At 41.3% G+C, this 20,448-nt stretch overlaps 1 protein-coding gene across 1 annotated transcript in view; it reads left to right on the forward strand.

Moving 5' to 3' along the window:
- Positions 1-20,448, forward strand: part of NCBP2L (nuclear cap binding protein subunit 2 like) — a 43,754-nt gene that overhangs the window by 941 nt on the left and 22,365 nt on the right. The gene's annotated exons all lie outside the window — the stretch shown is intronic.

Raw genomic sequence — 20,448 nt, forward strand, 5'->3', positions numbered from 1 at the left:
ATCCTCCTGCCCCACCTCTTCCTACCCTAGGCCTATTTCCTGGGTAATAACTTTCAATTATTTTAGCAGCTTGTTTTGGTATCTCATGGCAGAAAGCGAAAAATAACTAAAGAGCCTCTTGATGAAAGTGAAAGAGGAGAGTGAAAAAGTTGGCTTAAAAGTCAACATTCAGAAAACTAAGATCATGTCATCCCGTCCCATCACTTCATGGCAAATAGATTGGGAAACAATGGAAACAGTGACAGACTTTATTTTCTTGGACTCCAAAATCACTGCAGATGGTGACTGCAACCATGAAATTAAAAGACATTTGCTCCTTGGAAGAAAAGCTATGACCAACCTAGATAGTATATTAAAAAGCAGAGACATTACTTTACCAACAGAGGTCTGTCTAGTCAAAGCTATGGTTTTTCTAGTAGTCATGTATGGATGTGAGAGTTGGACTATAAAGAAAGCTGAGCACCAAAGAACTGATGCTTTTGAACTGTGGTGTTGGAGAAGACTCTTGAGAGTCCCTTGGACTGCAAGGAGATCCAGCCAGTCCATCCTAAAGGAAATCAGCCCTGAATATTCATTGGAAGGACTGATGCTGAAGCTGAAACTCCAATACTTTGGCCACCTGATGCAAAGAACTGGCTCATTGGAAAAGACCCTGATGCTGGGAAAGATTGAAGGCAGGAGGAAAAGGGAACAACAGAGGGTGAGATGGTTGGATGACATCACTGACTCGATGGACATGAGTTTGAGCACGCCGCGGGAGTTGGTGATGGACAGGGAGGCCTGGTATGCTGCAGTCCATGGGGTCACAAAGAGTCAGACACGACTGAGCAACTAAACTGAACGACTTTGGTATCTTTCCTGGTAGTTTTCTCCGTATTTCTAAATAACATGACTACTTACACTGTTTATTTTAATTTTAAATGTCATCTATTGATTTTCTGCTTTCAGAGATGAGGATGTAGCTCAATTACACCCCCACTGGCACTTCTCTTCTCTCAATTCTCTCAATATAGTTCACAACATTTTACTTACATTTTATATTGTTACAACATAGGTTAGCTTATGCTGCAGTGACAACCCCGAAAACCTTAGTGGCTTAAAATCATTGAAGTTTGTTCCTCAAATTACATTCTCATTGCTGATTGCCTGGGGTTCTGCTCTATGACATGGTCATCCTCCTTTGGGGACCCCAAAAGGCTAATCCACTATCAGTCATGTGAATCAGTTATGATAATTCCCTCTTTCTTGTTAGTGATTGGTTTAGGAATCCAGGCTTAAGCCAATCAGAGATTTACAGTCCCATGAGATTAGTTATTAATATGGCCATAGGTGGACAGTGACCAGTGGGGACCCCAGTAAGACAGAAATGAAGGATTTTTAATTTATATTTGAATGAACCATTGTCTCTCTCCTTCCCAGTGCGTATGAATAAGTATGTGTACAGTGATCGCTACAAATGGCCTTACAACCACAAGACAAACAAGCCCTAGGATGAATTGGGCTCTTTAGATGATGGGAAGAAGAACCAAAGCAACTGTGTCTTTCATGAAATTACCCAGATGCTGAATCAACTAGCCTTGTAGCACACACTATGCCTGGATATCCTATTTTGGGAGATAATACGGTATTTTATCCTGTAAACCAGCTTGTTGACATGCAGCTGAAAGTACTCTGATACTGAATACTTTTTCTTAATTTTATTCTTGTATAAAGGATTTAAACTGTTTTCTCATGAGCCCAAACATACCTCTCCAGGGTTCATGACCTTTCATCTGGGAATTTCGATAAAATCCCCATCTTACTCTTGATTTCTTCACCTGGTGTCCTGATGTTATTCTCTCTCATCAGTAACATACTTTCCTGAGTAGGAGAAGAAAGGGAATGCCAATTTTTATGACTATTAAGTTCTGCGCATTTTGAAGGAGGCTTTAAAACACAATTTCACTTATTCTTAACAACTCTATGCCCCTTACATAGATGAGAAAACAGAGGCTCAGAGAGGTAATGTCACCAACTAGTAAGTGGCAGAGCTGGGGTTCAAACCAAGGAGTCTCCATCAAAGGTGGTGTTAAGCAGAGTACTCTATTATCGCTTTCCCTTATCTTCAGTCAGAACGGGAGGTCCAAACCTCTATTAGAGTTTTCTTTCTCCGGAAATTGTCCCACTGACTACATCATATCTGAGCTCTCTTGATGTCGAGAACTCCACCCAGCCATATTTATTTTTACTCTCTGGGAGAAAGAGGAGCTCCTGACATGCATTTCTGGCCAATTTAGCTTACTCTGCATACAGCAATGGAGTTTACTGAGTTTTTAGTGTCTCCTCTTTGCAACTTCCCTAAAGTAGAAAAGGAGACTTTTCAAGTCATGGGACTAAAATTTTGTTTTTATCACAGGATGTTTCTGGAGGAGTACTTTGGCATATCTCCCAGCCACACCTCCTAGTGGCTACCCACTTAGCTGCTGCTGCTGCTGCTAAGTCACTTCAGTCGTGTCCGACTCTGTGTGACCCCATAGACGGAAGCCCACCAGGCTCCCCCGTCCCTGGGATTCTCCAGGCAAGAACACTGGAGTGGGTTGCCATTTCCTTCTCCAATGTGTGAAAGTGAAAAGTGAAAGTGAAGTCGCTCAGTCGTGTCCGACCCTTAGCGACCCCATGGACTGCAGCCTACCAGGCTCTTCCATCCATGGGATTTTCTAGGCAATAGTACTGGAGTGGCTCGCCATTGCCTTCTCCGCAGCTGGCCCTAGGCAGGCACAATTTTCTCTTTGTACAATATCTGCTGTAAATCAAACTTTCCTAAAAAGCCCTGAAGGTGGTAAGTAGGATGTCCCCAGTTCTCCAGAGGAAACTGGAAGGGAAGCAGGAAACCTCACTGCTTCAGCAGTCCAGCCCAGTCCACCTGCCCCACATTGTTCTCAGACCCTTTTCTTTCCTTCAAGATTTACTGATGCCTTCCTGGAAGGCTTGCTCTTGCTCTGTCACTCAGTCATGTCCAACTCTTTGCAACCTCATGGACTGTATCCCTCCAGGCTCCTCTGTCCATGCGATTCTCCAGGCAAAAATACTGAAGTGGGTTGCCATGCCCTCCTCCAGGGGATCCTCCCAACCCAGGGACCGAACTCACATCTTCTGTATTGGCAGGCAGATTCATAGTTTGTTCAAATTCCCTTCTCATCTATTTCTCATGGCAAATGGTGGATAGTTTTTTACTTTTAGGATCCTTAATTAGCTTGCTCCCAAATATGTCTTTAAGCATTTAACAATGTCTTATAAAGCATACTGTCAGTTAAGTTAAAGGAATTTTCACACTGTGTGGCTAGAGGACTCTTCCAGTAGTTCTTACAATATAACATATTCTTCAAAATCATGTTGAATAAATCAGTAGACTAAAGGATAAAAATCACATGATAATCTTAATAGATGCAGAAAAAATAATTGAAAAAAGTTATATTCCCTTTGCACGACAAAAATGACCAACAAAATAGGAATAGAACAGAACTTCCTCACTCTGATAAAGGGTATCTATGAAAACCCCATGCTGCTGCTGCTGCTGCTAAGTCGCTTCAGTCGTGTCTGACTCTGTGCAACCCCATAGAGATTTTAAGCTAAGATTAATTAGGCAAGAAAATGAAATAAAAGTCATTCATATTGAAAAGGAAAAAGTAAAATACTTTATTTGCAGGTTGCATGATCTTGTAGACAGAAAATCCCAAGGAGTCCACTAAAAAGAGAACTACTAGAGCTAATAGTTCAGCAAAGTTGCCAAAGATAAAATCAATATACAAAAATCAATTGCACTTCTATGAAATGGGAATAAAAAATCCAAAATGAAATTAAGAAAGCAATTCCATTTAAAATAGCATAAAAAGGAATAACATACTTAGGAAAAAACACAAGAAGTGTCTAATTTTCACTCTGAAAACTATAAAATATTGTTTGAAAGAAATTGAAGAAGGCTTAAATAAATGGAAAAAGCATCCCATATTAACAGATTGGAAAACTTATTAATATTGTTAAGAGGACAATATCTCTCAAATTGATCAGTAGCTTAAATCCAGTTCCTATTGAAACCCCAGCTGGCATTTTTTTTTTTTAAAGAAATTGACAGGCTGAACCAAAAGCTCATATGGAAATGTAATAGAATAGCTAAAAAAAATCTTGAAAAAGAAGAACCAAGGGGAGCAGTCCTAAGATGGCAGAGGAATAGGACGGGGAGACCACCTTCTCCCCGCCAAATTCATCGAAAGATCATTTGAATGCTGAGCAAATTTGAACGCTGAGCAAAACAACTTCTGAATGCTGGTGGAAGACACCAGGCACCCAGAAAGGCAGCCGATTGTCTTTGAAAGGAGGTAGGACAAAATATAAAAGATAAAAAGAGAGACAAAAGAGTTAGGGACGGACACCCGTCCCAGGGAGGGAGTCGTGAAGGAGAAGGTTCCAAATACTAGGAAACCCTCTCACCAGCGGGTCTGTGGGGAGTTTGGGAATCTCAGAGGGCAACATAACCAGGAGGGGGAAAAAAAAACCCTACAGATTACGTGCCTAACCACAACTCCCAGTGGAGAAGTAGCCCAGACACTCGAGTCCACCACCAGCAAGCAGGGGCTAAATAGGGAGGTGTGGGTTGCATGCTTAGGGTAAGGACCAGGCCTGAATGCCCTGAGGACAATCTGAGGGAGCTAATGTGAGATAGCAACCCAAACTGTGAGATAGCCAGAGAGAGAGAAAAAAAAGAGAGAGAGAGAACTTTCCCGTGAAAAGCTCTAACCTAAGGCACTGCTGGGTCCACTCACAGAACAAAGGACTGAGTGAATACCAGACGAGAGCTAACTGGCTGCAGACAGGCCCATCCCCTGCCAGAGGCAGAGAGGCAGGTGGGCGACAGCCAGAGCCAGAAGGTGAGGGGCTGTCTTGGCCCCAGAGACGGCATCCTCTATCAAACTGTGAGCAGGCTCCCAGTTGCTAACCAAGTCTTCTTGGGATCTTGGACGGTTGACATCCACCAGGAGGGTTGCAGCCAGAGATCAGCTCCCCAGAGGAGACACACAGCACACCTGAGATGGTGCTCCCGCTGTGTACCCAGGAAACTGAGCGACTGGGCCTGGGGAGGTGATAAGATTCACCGTCCACCTGGGGAGAGTGTACTTGCCAAACACCTGGTCGCCTGAGCTGCTCAGATCTGGGGAGAGCAGAAAACACAGGCCCAACCAAGTCTGCCTTTGTGGAGTACCCAAGAACCTGAACCTGAGCAGCTTAGACCTGGGAAGTGCACACAACCCAGGGTCCGCTTTAGACAGTTCCCCTGCAGAGCAACCTGGAGCCTGAGCAGTGTAGACCGGGAAAGCACACACGCCATGAGTTGGGGCAAACCCAGTGTGGCCCAGACAGTGTGAGCATTCCTCACACACGCCAGTGGGATTTGTTTGCAGTGTTCCTCCCTCCTCACAGCACAACTGAATAAGTGAGCCTAAATAGGTGTCCACCTTCGCCCTCTTGTGTCAAGGCAGAAATTAGACATTGAAGAGACTTGCAAACAGAGGAAGACAAAATAAACAAAGAAGGAACCACTTTGGAAATGACAGGTGCAACAGATGAAAACCCTGTAGTTAGCACCAACTATATTGGAAGGGGCTTATTGACCTTGAGAAGAAGTATAAGATGGAACAAGGAACTGTCTGGAACTGAACTGACCCCACACTGCCCTCAACAACTCCAGAGAAATTCTTAGATATTTTTTACTATTAACATTTTTAAAATTTTTAAAAAAATTTTAAGTTCTTTATTACTCCTTTAATCTTCATTTATATAACCTACTATTACCTTGCAAACAAGACCCAAATTTTAAAGCAAATTTCACGTATATTTTAAAACAATTTTTGTGATTTTGTTTCATTTTTTTTAATGTTGTATTTTTGAGAGTCTAACCTTACTCCTTGGAAGGAAAGTTATGACCAACCTAGATAGTATATTAAAAAGCAGAGACATTACTTTGCCAACAAAGGTCTGTCTAGTCAAGGCTATGGTTTTTCCCGTGGTCATGTATGGATGTGAGAGTTGGACTGTGAAGAAAGCTGATCGCCAAAGAATTGATGCTTTTGAACTGTGGTGCTGGAGAAGACTCTTGAGAGTCCCTTGGACTGCAAGGAGATCCAACCAGTCCATTCTAAAGGAGACCAGTCCTGGGTGTTCATTGGAAGGACTGATGCTGAAGCTGAAACTCCAATACTTTGGCCACCTCATGTGATGAGTTGACTCACTGGAAAAGACTCTGATGCTGGGAAAGGTTGGGGGTGGGAGGAGAAGGGGATGACAGAGAATGAGATGGCTGGATGGCATCACCGACTCGATGGACATGAGTTTGAGTGAACTCTGGGAGTTGGTGATGGACAGGGAGACGTGGCGTGCTGTGATTCATGGGGTCGCAAAGAGTCGGACACGACTGAGCGACTGAATGAACTGAACTGAACTGAACCTCTACTCTAGATTTTTAATCTTTGCCTTTTGGTATTTGTTATCAACTTTGTACCTTTAAGAATCCAATCTTCAGCACCCATTTTTACTTAGGAGTGTGATTACTGGCTTGATTGCCCTCTCCCCATTTTGACTCTCCTTTTTCTCCTCCAGGTCACCTCTATCTCCTCCCTCCCCCTTCTCTTCTCTACACAACTCTGTGAATCTCTGGGTATTCTGGGCTGTGGTGAACACATAGGGAACTGATTACTGGCTAGATATGTCTCTCTCCTTTTGACTCCCCCTCTTCTCCTCCTGGTCACCTCTATCTCCTTCCTCCTTCATATCTTCTCTATGTAACTCCGTGAACCTCTCTGGGTGTTCCAGACAGTAGAGATCACATAGGGAATTGATTACTAGCTAGATTGCTCTCTCCCCCTTTGATTCCCCTTCTTCTCCTCCTGGTTACCTCTATCTCCCTCCTCCCTCTTCTCTTCTCCATGTAACTCTGTGAATCTCTCTGGGTGTACCTCACTGTGGAGAATCTTTTCTCCATTAACCTAGATGTTTTATCACCAGTGCAGTATGGATGGACAAGTCTTGAGGCTACTGTAAGAGCAAGACTGAAAACCCGAGGCAGGAGTCTTAAATCCAAAACTTGAGAACACCAGAAAACTCCTGACTCCAGGGAACATTAATTAACAAGAGCTCATCCAAAAGCCTCCATCCCTACGCTGAAACCAAGCTCCACCCAAGAGCCAACAAGTTTCAGAGCAAGATGTACCAAGCTAATTCTCCAACAACGCAGGAACATAACCCTAAGCATTAAAATACAGGTGGCCAAGTATTACTCAGCCATTAAAAAGAATGCATTTGAACCAGTTCTAATGAGGTGGATGAAACTAGAGCCTATTATACAGAGTGAAGTCAGCCAGAAAGAAAAACACCAATACAATATACTAACGCATATGAGTGCCCCGACTGGTAAGGAACAAGAGACTTTAAAGTCTGTCTGTCTGGATTTATGTATGTCTCAGTGTGTGTCTTTTGTTTTTTGTTTCTTGTTTATTTTACAATATTGCTGAAGTTGTGAGTTCTAATTTAATTGGCCTAAAAAGTAAATAAATAAGCGCTTACAAATCAGACAATTCTAAGTACAAAAAAAAATTAACCTGAGTTTCAGAGTCACGTGAACTGGTAAATATTCAATATTAAATATCTAGTATTAATGTTTGTTTGCTAATCCAATATAGACATGTCTAAGAGTCATTAACATTAAGCATATTTTCACTGTACCTAGGTTTATTATAAGTTAAATATTGTTATATTGTTATATCTGTCATAAGTTTGTTGGCAAAAAAGGTACCTCTAAAAAAAAAAAGAAAAAGAAAAACTTAAAAAAAAAAGTAAATGAGATGAGCTTTTAGATAAACTCTATTAAGATTAAAAATGTCTGTCTAAAACAGTTTCTCTAGATTTTGGTAACCTGAATTTCTAAGATTGTGCTAAATTAAGTAACAAAAGTTTATTGAATAGCTAGGTCATTTCCAAATAAAATAAGATTCTGAAACGTTCACTACTGAATACTAACTTACAGAAAAACTAAAGATTTTAGACTATTAATAAATAATGTTTGATGCCATCCTGAGATGTTCACTAAATTTTTTTAAGTTATCACTGGTATTTATGTTCACCAATCTATAGAATCTGGAGAAGGCAATGGCAAGCCCCTCCGGTACTCTTGCCTGGAAAATTGCATGGACAGAGGAGCCTGGTAGGCTGCAGTCCATGGGGTCGCTACGAGTCAGACATGACTGAGCGACTTCACTTTCACTTTTCACTTTCACACATTGGAGAAGGAAATGGCAACCCACTCCAGTGTTCTTGCCTGGAGAATCCCAGGGACAGGGGAGCCTGGTGGGCTTCCGTCTATGGGGTCACACAGAGTCGGACACGACTGAAGTGACTTAGCAGCAAATGATAACCCTGTATACGAGACAACAAAAGAGACACAGGTGTATAGAACAGTCTTTGGGACTCTGTAGGAGAGAGTGAGGGTGGGATGGTTTGGGAGAATGGCACTGAAACATGTATACTATCATATGTGAAACGAATCACCTGTTCAGGGTCAATACGTATTACAGGATGCTCAGGGCTGCTATGCGGGGATGACCCAGAGGGAGGATAAGGGGAGGAGGGAGGTGGGAGGGGGGTTCGGGAGGGGGAACTCATGTACACCCGGGGCGGATTCATGTCAATGTATGGCAAAACCAACCAATATAATATTGTAAAATAATTAGCCTCCAATAAAAAAAAAGAAAAAAATATAATAACTAGAGAATGCAAACAGAGCATAAATAAACTTCCTGACATTCAGTTCAGTTCAGTCGCTCAGCCGTGTCTGACTCTTTGCGACCCCATGAATCACAGCACACCAGGCCTCCCTGTCCATCACCAACTCCCGGAGTTCACTCAAACTAATGTCCATCGAGTCGGTGATGCCATCCAGCCATCTCATTCTCTGTCGTCCCCGTCTCCTCCCACCCCCAATTCTTCCTAGCATCAGAATCTTTTCCAGTGAGTCAACTCGACGCATGAGGTGGCCAAAGTATTGGAGTTTCAGCTTTAGCATCAGTCCTTCCAATGAACACCCAGGATCGATCTCCTTTAGAATGGACTGGTTGGATCTCCTTGCAGTCCAAGGGACTCTCAAGAATCTTCTCCAGCACCACAGTTCAACATCAAAAAAAATAATAATAAAATAAAATACAGGTGGCCAAAGTCACACCAAACCCATAGACAACCCAAAACTCACTACTGGACACTTCATCGCACTCCAGAGAGAAGAGATCCGGCTCCACCCACCAGAACACTGACTCAAACTTCCCTAACCAGGAAACCTTGACAAGCCACTCGTCCAACCCCACCCACAGGGAGAAACCTTCACAATAAAGAGGAACCACAGACTTCCAGCATACAGAAAGGCCGCCGCAAACACAGCAGTTTAAACAAGATGAAAGGTAAAGGAACATGATAAATTCAGCAGGTAAAGGAACATGATAAATGCCCACTAAACCAAACGAAAGAGGAGGAGATAGGGAGTCTACCTGAAAAAGAATTCAGAATAATGATAGTAAAAATAATCCGAAATCTTGAAAACAAAATGGAGTTACAGATAAATAGTCTGGAGACAAGGATTGAGAAGATGCAAGAAATGTTTAACAAGGACCTAGAAGAAATAAAAAAGAATCAATCAGTAATGAATAATGCAATAACTGAGATAAAAAACACTCTGGAGGGAACCAACAGTAGAATAACAGAGGCAGAAGATAGGATAAGTGAGGTGGAAGGTGGAATGGTGGAAACAAATGAAGCGGAGAGGAAAAAAGAAAAAAGAATTAAAAGAAATGAGGACAACCTCAGAGACTTTTGGGACAATGTTAAACACCCAAACATTAGAATCATAGGAGTCCCAGAAGAAGACAAAAAGAAAGGCCATGAGAAAATACTTGAGGAGATAATAGTTGAAAACTTCCCTAAAATGGGGAAGGAAATAGTCACCCAAGTCCAGGAAACCCCGAGAGTCCCAAACAGGATAACCCCAAAGCGAAACACCCCAAGACACATATTAATCAAATTAACAAAGAACAAATATTAAAAGCAGCAAGGGAAAAACAACAAATAACACACAAGGGGATTCCCATAAGGATAACAGCTGATCTTTGAATAGAAACTCTTCAGGCCAGAAGGGAATGGCAGGACATACTTAAAGTGATGAAAGAGAAAAACCTACAACCCAGATTACTATACCCAGCAAGGATCTCAATTGAACAAAATAGAAAGCCCAGAGAGAAATCCATGAACCTATGGACAACTTATCTTTGACAAAGGAGGCAAGACTATACAGTGGAGAAAAGATAATCTCGTAACAAGTGGTGCTGGGAAAACTGGTCAACTGCTTGTAAAAGAATGACGCTAGAACACTTTCTAACACCATACACAAATAAACTCAAAATGGATTAAAGATCTAAACGTAAGACCAGAAACTATAAAACTCCTAGAGGAAAACATAGGCAAAACACTCTCTGTCATAAATCACAGCAGGATCCTCCATGACCCACCTCCCAGAGTAATGGAAATAAAAGCAAAAATAAACAAACAGGACCTAATTAAACTTAAAAGCTTTTGCACAATGAAGGAAACTATAAACAAGGTGAAAAGGCAGCCTTCAGAATTGGAGAAAATAATAGCAAATGACCTTGCTTCTATCACCAGTCCCATCCACAATTGGGTGTTGTTTTTACTTTAACTCCATCCCTTCATTCTTTCTGGAGTTATTTCTCTACTGATCTCCAGTAGCATACTGGGTACATACTAACCTAGGGAGTTCATCTCTCTGTGTCCTATCTTTTTGCCTTTTCATGAGAAATGCTGGCTGGTGGAAGCACAAGCTGGAATCAAGATTGCCTGGAGAAATATCAGTAACCTCAGATATGCAGATGACACCATCCTTATGGCAGAAAGTGAAGAAGAACTAAAGAGCCTCTTGATGAAAGTGAAAGAGGAGAGTGAAAATGTTGGCTTAAAACTCAACATTCAGAAAACTAAGATTATGGCATCCGGTCCATCACTTCACAGAAAACTAAGATTATGGCATCCGGTCCATCACTTCATGGTAAATAGATCGGGAAACAGTGGATAGAGTGGCTGATGTTATTTTTGGGGGCTCCAAGATCCCTGCAGAAGGTGACTGCAGCCATGAAATTAAAAGATGCTTACTCCTTGGAAGAAAAGTTATGACCAACATAGGCAGCCTATTAAAAAGCAGAGACTTTACTTTGTCAACAAAGGTCCATCTAGTCAAGGCTATGGCTTTCCCAGTAGTCATGTATGGATGTGAGAGTTGGACTATAAAGAAAGCTGAGCACAGATGAATTGATGCTTTTGAATGTGGTGTTGGCGAAGACTCTTGAGGGTCCCTTGGACTGCAAGGAGATCCAACCAGTCAATCCTAAAGGAAATCAGTCCTGAATATTCATTGGAAGGACTGATGTTGAAGCTGAAACTCCAATACTTTGGCCACTTCATGCGAAGAGTTGACTCATTTGAAAAGACCCTGATGCTGGGAAAGATTGAGGGCAGGAAGAGAAGGAGATGACAGAGGATGAGATGGTTGGATGGCATCACCAACATAATGGACATGAGTTTGGGTAGACTCCGGGAGTTGGTGATGGACAGGGAGGCCTGGCATGCTGTGTGTGTGTTCATGGGGTTGCAAGAGTCGGACATGACTGAGTGACTGAACTGAACTGAATAGCCAATGAAACAACCGATAAAGAATTAATCTGAAAAATATACACGCAGATCATGCAGCTCAATTCCAGAAAAATAAACGACCCAATAAAAAATGGGCCAAAGAACTAAACAGACATTTCTCCGAAGACATACAGATGGCTAACAAACACATGAGAAGATGCTCAACATCACTTATTATCAGAGAAATGCAAATCAAAACCACAATGAGGTACCATCTCGTGACGGTCAGAATGGCCACTATCAAAAACTCTACAAACAGTAAATGCTGGAGAGGGTGTGGAGAAAAGGGAACCCTCTTACACTGTTGGTGGGAATGCAAACTAGTACAGCCACTATGGAGAAAAGTGAGGAGATTCCTGAAAAACTGGAAATAGAACTGCCATGCGACCCAGCAATCCCACTGCTGGGCATAAACACCGAGGAAACAGGAACTGAAAGAGACACGTGTACCCCAGTGTTCATCACAGCATTGTTTCCAATAGCCAGGACATGGAAGCAACCTAGATGTCCATCTGCAGATGAACGGATAAGAAAGCAGTGGTACATATACACAATGGAATATTACTCAGCCATTAAAAAGAACACATTTGAATCAGTTCTAATGAGGTGGATGAAACTGGAGCCTATTATACAGTCTGAAGTAAGTCAGAAAGAAAAACACCAATACAGTATACTGATGCATATATATGGAATTTAGAAAGATGGTAATAATGACCCTATATGTGAGACAGCAAAAGAGACACAGATATAAAGAACAGTCTTTTGGACTCTGTGGCAGAAGGCAAGGGTGGGATGATTTGAGAGAATAGCATTGAAACATGTATATTATCATATGTGAAACAGATTGCCAGGCCAGGTTCAATGCATGAGACAGGGTGCTCAGGGCTGGTGCACTGGGATGACCCTGAGGCATGGGATGGGGAGGGAGTGGGAGGGGGTTTCAAGATGGGGAACACATGTACACCCATGGCTGATTCATGTCAATGTATGGCCAAAACCACTACAATATTGTAAAGTAATTAGCCTCTAATTAAAATAAATAAATTAATTAAAATAAATAATGACTGGGAGAGATGGGGGAAAAAAACGAAGAACCAAGTTGGAAGGCTTACACTTCCTGATTTCAAAACATACTACAAAGCTACAGTAAACAGGACAATGTTGTTCTGATGTAAGAATAGACTCATAGATCAATGGGCTTCCCTGGTGGCTCAGATGGTAAGGAATCTGCCCTCAATGCAGGAGACCCCGGTTTGATCCCTGGGTCAGAAAGATCCCCTAGAGAAGGAAATGGCCACCTACTCCAGTATTCTTACCTGGGAAATCTCATGGACAGAGGAGCCTGGTGGGCTACAGTTCATAGGGTCACAAAGAGTCAGACACAACTGAGTGACTAAGTACTTAATGCTCAATTCTGCCCACCTGATAGATTAACTAGAATAGAATTGAGAGTCCAGAAGTAAATTTTCACATTTATAGCCAAATTATTTTTGTCAATGGGGGAAAAGATAGCTTGTAAAGCAAACGGGACAGGAACAACTTTAAATGGATATCCACATGCAAAAGAGTAAAATTGGTTATCATAAACCATACACAGAAATTAATTTTAAGTGGGTTAGATAGCTAAAACTATAAAACTCTTAGGAGAAAACATAAATCTTCAAGACCTTGGCATAGGCAATGATTTCTTAGATATGGCACCTAAAGTCAAAGAAAAATTAGATAATTGAATATCATCAAAAATTTAAAACTTTTCTGCTTCAAATGACATCACTGGAAAAGTAGAAAGACAATCCACAGAATTTGAGAAACATTTTGTAAACCATATATCTAATAAGGAACTTGTATCTAGAATATATAAAGAATTTTTACAATTCAACAAAAAAGACCAAAAAATTTAAAAAATGGGCAAAGGATATGAATAGACATTTCTCCAAAGAAGAAAAACCCATGGTCAATAAGCACATGAAGAGATATTCAGTATCTTTAGCAATAAGAGAAATGCAAAGCAAAACCACAGTAAGATACTACTTCACAAACAGTTGGATGGCTGTAACCAAAAAGTCAGATTCTCATAACAAATGTTGATGAGGATACAGAGAAACTGGAACCTGTATAGATTGCTGATGGGAATGTAATGTGGTACGGTTGCTTTGAAAATAGTCTGGTAGTTCCTTGGAATGTCAAACAAAGTGTTACCAAATGACCTAGCAATTCTTCTCAGAGTTATATACCCAAGAGAAATGAAAACATGTACACACAAAAATTTGTACATGAATGTTCACAGCACCATAAATTAGAGCCAAAAAGTTGAAACCACTCAAACATCCATCTACTAATGAATGGATAAATAAAATGTGGTATATCCATACAATAAAATATCATTTGGCCCCCAAAAGAAGTGAAGTTGCACATGCACATTATGCTGAGAGACATCAGTCAAAAAGGACACTTACATGAAATGTCCACAGTAGATAAATCCATAGAGACAGAAAAGCAGATTAATATTTGCCAGGATCCAGGGAGTTGGTGGGGAATGATCACTATTGGGTATGAGATTTCTTTTGGGGGTAGTGAAATTATTCCAAATTGATTGTAGTGATGTTTGCACATCTCTGTGAATATATTAAAGTATTTATATGTATCAAGTGTGTGGTATGTGATATATCTCAATTAAGCTGTTTTTAAAAATCACATTGTATAAAAATTTGTTGGATATGAATAGATACAGGGATAGGCAGGCTATTTTATCTGTGTATATCCTGGTAGTATTGAAGGCTTCTTCAATTTAAAATTTCTTACATAAGGCTTACCTTCCCTATAACCCTACTTTTACCCCCAACCCACCCTCTTCCTATTTGCATTCCTTGATGGGATTTACTATGGTACTAGCACACCAACACTTTCCTTTGTGGAGAGGGGGGATGCATAGTTAGTCAGATACTTGGACTCATTTCTGTATTCTGTTCTAGGACAGCTGTCTCTTTGTCCTGGCAAGGATAGGGCACTGGACCAATATCTGATCTCAATCCAGGGATAACTGGAAAGGATATATAATGCTACCTTTAAATCACCTCCTCCCTGAAAGACACTCTCTGTCCTCTTGATGCTCTCGGATTTATTTATTTATTTATTTGTAACTGGACAATGAGATTTTCATTTTCACCAAATTTCCAGACTGAAAAAAAATCTCCCCAGAACTTTAACTAGCTGTCCCCAGTGGGTATAAATTGGGCACAAGATACAAAATAATGATCTGAAAATGGCCTTATACCTCACCTCATGTGTGGTTGCTAAGTCGCTTCAGTGTGTCCAACTCTTTGCGACCCTATGGATTATAACCTGTCTGGTTCCCCTGTCCATGGAATGTCGTTTGTTCATTCTCCAGGCAAGAATATTGGAGTGGGTTGCCATTGTCCTCCAGAGGATCTTCCTGACCTAGGATCGAACCCATGCCTGTTACATCTCCTGCATTGGCAGGCGAGTTCTTTACCAAGCACCACCTGGAAGCCCATCTCACTCATAGGATCTCAAATTTGATCTCATAGGAGTCCCCTCAAACTCCCTTATTGAGATAACCCATGCTTTTCTCTAAAAAGCACAATGTTTTATTATATATGTTCCTTTGCTGGTGGGGAGACAAGATCTGTGGGCTTCCCTGATAGCTCAGTTGCTGAAGAATATGCCTGCAATGCATGAGATACTGGTTCAATTCCTGGGTCAGGAAGATCCACTTGAGAAGGAATAGGCTACCCACTCCAGTATTCTTAGGCTTCCCTGGTGGCTCAGCTGGTAAAGAATCTGCCTGTAATTTGGGAGACCTGGGTTTCATCCCTGGGTTGGGAAGACCCCCTGGAGAAGGGAAAGGCTACCCACTCCAGTATTCTGGCCTGGAGAATTCCATGGACTGTATAGTCCGTGGGGTCGCAAACAGTCAGACATGACTGAGCAACTTTCACTTTCTTTAAGATAAGATCTGTAGATAACAACTTATTCAAGGCTTACCAAGAAATCAGGGAAATGAAAAGAAGGGAAAACTAATGAGTTATAAATTCTTTAATATTCTTATAGTATATAGCAAAGTATCTATACATCTAAGTATCTATGGTTTTAGGTTTTACTATTTTTTAATTCACATTCATTAAATAATTACTGACTTTATAGTATGTGCCAGCCAGTCTGTTTGTTCTGGGAGTATAGTAATGAACAAAATGGACAAAATTCCCTGCCTTCATGGATTTTGTATTCTAGAAGGAGAAGACAGACAGTAAGTACGTGCAATATACATGTTGGGTGGTGATAAGTTCTGTCTGTTCAGTTGCTCAGTTCTGTCAACTTTTTGTGATCTCACAGACTGTAGCCCATCAGGCTCCTCTGTCCTTGGGATTTCCCAAGCAAGAATACTGAAGTGGGTTGCCATTTCCTTCTCCAGATAAGTTCTGTAGTGTTAAAACACTCTTTAGGGAATGGGTAGATGGGATTTCAATTTAGAGTGGTCAGCAAAGGCCTCACTCAGAAAGTGTCTTTTGAGCAAAAATCTTTAAAAGGTGAAAGACTGAGCCATTTGGATATTTGAGTGTGGTAGATTATATGACTGTAATAATCTCTCCCATTCAGCATATCCATTTTGTAATGTGATTTTTCTACTCCTTCTATCAAGGATTGGAACTTTCCCTCTTCTTGAATCTGGGATGGTCCTATGATTTGCTTTGAGGGGGACAGGAATGATTTGTAAACTTGTTAGTGCTAGGTCTTTTTTTTAATTTTAATTTTTTTACATTTTATTATTATTTTAAAAATTTATTTATTTTAAATGGAGGCTAATTACTTTACAATATTGTGATGGTTTTTGTCATCCATCTTCTGTTTTTACCCTCTGAATGTGGCTGCTGTATAAAGAAGTCGAAGCTTTCCTGATGTAGAAACAGGCCACAAGGAGAATTAAGGTGCCCCACTTGACAGTGAGCACAAAGGTTCCAGTCTTGTGAGTGGGGCCATATTTGATCCTCCAGAATTAGTCAAGCAGCTCCATCCAACATCATGTGGAGTAGAGACGAGCCATTCCCACAGAATTCTGCCCAAAGAGGAGACCAATAAAAAGGTAACTAAATGGGTAATTATAAATTATAGTAAGTTCTACCAAAGAAACAAACAAGAGGTTAAGAAGGAGAATAATACAAGGGGCCTAGTTTATTTAGAAGCACTTCCTTGATAGCTCAGTTGGTAAAGAATCTGCCTGCAATGCAGTAGACCCCAGTTCGATTCCTGGGTAGTGAAGATCTACTGGAGAAGTGATAGACTACCCATTCCAATATTCTTGGGCTTCCCTGGTGGCTCTGCTGGTAAAGAATCCACCTGCAATGCAGGAGACCTGGGTTCAATCCCTGGGTTGGGAAGATCCCCTGGAGAAGGGAAAGGCTACCCACTCCAGTATTCTGGCCTGGAGAATTCCATGGACTGTATAGTCCATGGGGTCGCAAAGAGTCTTACATGACTGAGTGACTTTCACTTTCACTTTTCAGTTTACTTAGAAGGATTGACCAGGGAAGGCGTATCTAAGCAATTGGCATTTGAGTTCAGACAGAAAGGATATAAAGGAAATAAGAGTATACTGGGCAGAGGGAAAAGCAAGCGTAAAGGCCCTGTCTCAAAAGAGAGGTTAGGTGTTTCAAGCACTTTTTAAAGAAGACCAGGGGGGATAAAACAAGGGAGATGGTTCCAGGGAAACAGAGACTAGATTATACAAGGTCCAGCCAGTTGATGAAGAATTTGTATCTTTTTCCTAGATGAACTAAAGGGTTCTAAGCAGTGTAGTGACATCATCTTTCAGTTTAAGTGTCACTTCTGCCGCTGTGAGAGAATAGATTAGAGGGGTCAAGAATGCAAGTGGAGAAATTAGGTCTTACTGCCATCCCGACTTGAGTTGAAAGTAGTCCAGTTAGAGTGATGACAATGAAGATGGAGAAGTGTGAGTAGCTTGAAGATGTGTATTGAAGATACGGCCTACTGAGGAGTGAAGACAGGAAAAGTGAAAAGGGAAATGGAAAACTCAAAGATAAAACAATGATATCTGACTTAGGCAATAGGATTGATGGTGGTACTCGCTATTGAAAGTAAGGAGATGATTAGAGGAATCCAAAATCTAGTTTTGAATATATCAAGTGTGATATATTTGTAAGATATCTTTATATAGGTGTCAAGTGGACAGCTAGAATTCAGAGAACTCTGATTGGCAGATTTAAATTTGAGGGTCATCAAAATAAAATACAATATTTAAATCTGTAGGAATAGCTGAGATAATGCAATGAGAAAACATAGAGTAAAAACAAAAGAGGGTATAAGACAGATCACTGAAGAATGCCAATATTAAAAAATAAACTAAAGCAAGAGGAGATAACTAAGCAGAGCGAATAATGGCTAAGCAGTTAAGGAAAAACCACAGGAGTATGTCAAGAAAGGCAAGAGAGACATGTATTTCAAACTGGAAGAAGTGGTCAATAGTGCTGAATGCTGCTAAGAGCGTGAGTACAATGAGAACAGATAAGAGCCTATTGGGACTTCCCTGGTGGCTCAGACAGTAAAGAATCTGCCCGCAATGAGGGAGACGTGGGTTCGATCCTTGGGTCAGGAAGATCCCCTGGAGAAGGAAGTGGCAACCCTCTCCAGTACTCTTGCCTGGAGAATCCCATATACAGGGGAGCCCGGCGGGCTACAGCCCATGTGGTCACAAAGAGTTGGACACAACTGAGTGACTAACACTTTCACTTTTCAACACAGATTCAGGACTGGTTAAGAAATGAAATTAAGTCAGGACAGAGGCTGATAGATACTGAGAAGAGTGATGACCAGTGGATTGGAGGTTTTAGAAAGGAAGTGTGTGTGTGTGTGTGTGTGTGTGTGTGTGTGTGTGTGTGTGTGTGTGTTAGCAGTGAGGGTGGGGGAGGGCAGAGGAATGGGATGTTTCAACTAAAAATGACAGAGGTGATAGAATTTTTGTGATGATAAGGTCCAGGGTGTAACCATGGGAGTAGATGGCTGAATTGGGATGGAGGAAAAGATCATGGGAACTGAATAGATCAAGGAACTGAGAATCCAGTGGTCCATTCATGTGAACGCTGAAGCACCAACTTTGTGGCGTAGGAGGTAAAGTCACCTATAGACTGTGAATCAATCACTGCGTTTGCCCTTTTGCAAAGAAGTCAGTTTTCGTGTTTGGATTTTAACTCCCTAGAACCTCAGCTGGGCCCTCAACAATACTAGGCAAGTCAACGGTTTCCCAATTAGCTTCCTCTCTGATTCCTCAGAATAACTATTTTGACTGAATACTATATAATCTTAACACTGTGTAGATGACTTTGCTTCCTACTCACAAAGAAAATGGTCCATCAGGAAGAAAATCTCTCTCATCAACTCCTTACATACAAATTACATACACACAGTCCCATGTTTTCTTCCTTCTTAAGTGGGAATCGATCTACTCTCCTGTCTACAGCTCATGCTCCATCAATGCGGAGCTCCACCAATGTGCCCCATGCCAGCAACATCCCACCTCTCCTGTATCTTTACTCTATTTCCGCTTGATGTTTAAACTGGCATGAATCTACCCCACCTGTACGACAGCAGCAGCTGCAACCCCTCCCAACACTGTCCTCCCTCCGGACTTGCCTCCACAGGCAAACTTGTTGAAAGAAATTGAAAGTAAAGCAAAACTAGTTGAGAAGTTACTGTCTCCACTTCCTCCTCTCAGAGTCACTTCTTTTTTCTAATTTAGCTTTTTATTTTGATTTTTCTATTTTAGCTTTTAAGCATTTTATTTAAAATAAAATTGGAACTGAAGCTCCAATACTTTGGCCACCTGATGCAAAGAGCTGACTCATTGGAAAAGACCCTGATGCTGGGAAAGATTGAAGGCAGAAGGAGAAGAGGGCAACAGAGGATGAGATAGTTGGATGGCATCACAAACTCAATGGACATGAATTTGGGCAAACTCTGGGAGTTGGTGAGGGACAGGGAGGCCTGGGGTCCATGGGGTTGCAAAGAGTTGAACACGACTTGGCAACTGAACAACGACAACATTTTTTTTTTTATTTTAGCTTTTAATTTCAGACTTAAAAGAGTTTTTAAAAATCCCATTTTGTCCTTCACTCAGATTCCTCAAATGCTAGCATTTTCCCACATTTGCTTCTTTCTCCTCTTCCCTTTCCTCCACTTTCTCATCTCCTCTTCCTTCTTCTTGTCCTCCTCGCCCCCCTCCTGCCTCTTCCCTTCCTAGGTGAACTCATTTGCTCTCATAATTCCAATGTGCACACTCATGGTTTCCACACCTGTATGCTCAGTCCTTATCTCTCTTCTGAGTTCCTCATCCACATGTCCATTTAAGTCTAGTTATTCCCTAGACTCCTCATGCTCAACATGTTCCAAACTGATCTCATTATTCCTCCCCCACATTTCTCCATCTCCATTTCTCCCCTAGGTCTGCTTGTTTGTTTGCATTCCCTGTCCCAGTTATTGACACCACTGGCTCCAAGTACCTAACCAGAAATCTGACTCTTCTCCTTCACTTATTTTGTCACAAAGTTCTAAATCTCTTTCATTTATGTGCTCTCCTTATTTGGCTTTGGTTGAGATGCTCAGTCATGTCCGATTCTTTGCGACCCCATGGACTGTAGCCCGCCA

The sequence above is a fragment of the Moschus berezovskii genome, chromosome X (genome assembly GCF_049115385.1).
Source record: "Moschus berezovskii isolate FMDL1 chromosome X, NW_MosBer_1.0, whole genome shotgun sequence".
In the NCBI taxonomy this organism is placed as follows: Eukaryota; Metazoa; Chordata; class Mammalia; order Artiodactyla; family Moschidae; genus Moschus; species Moschus berezovskii.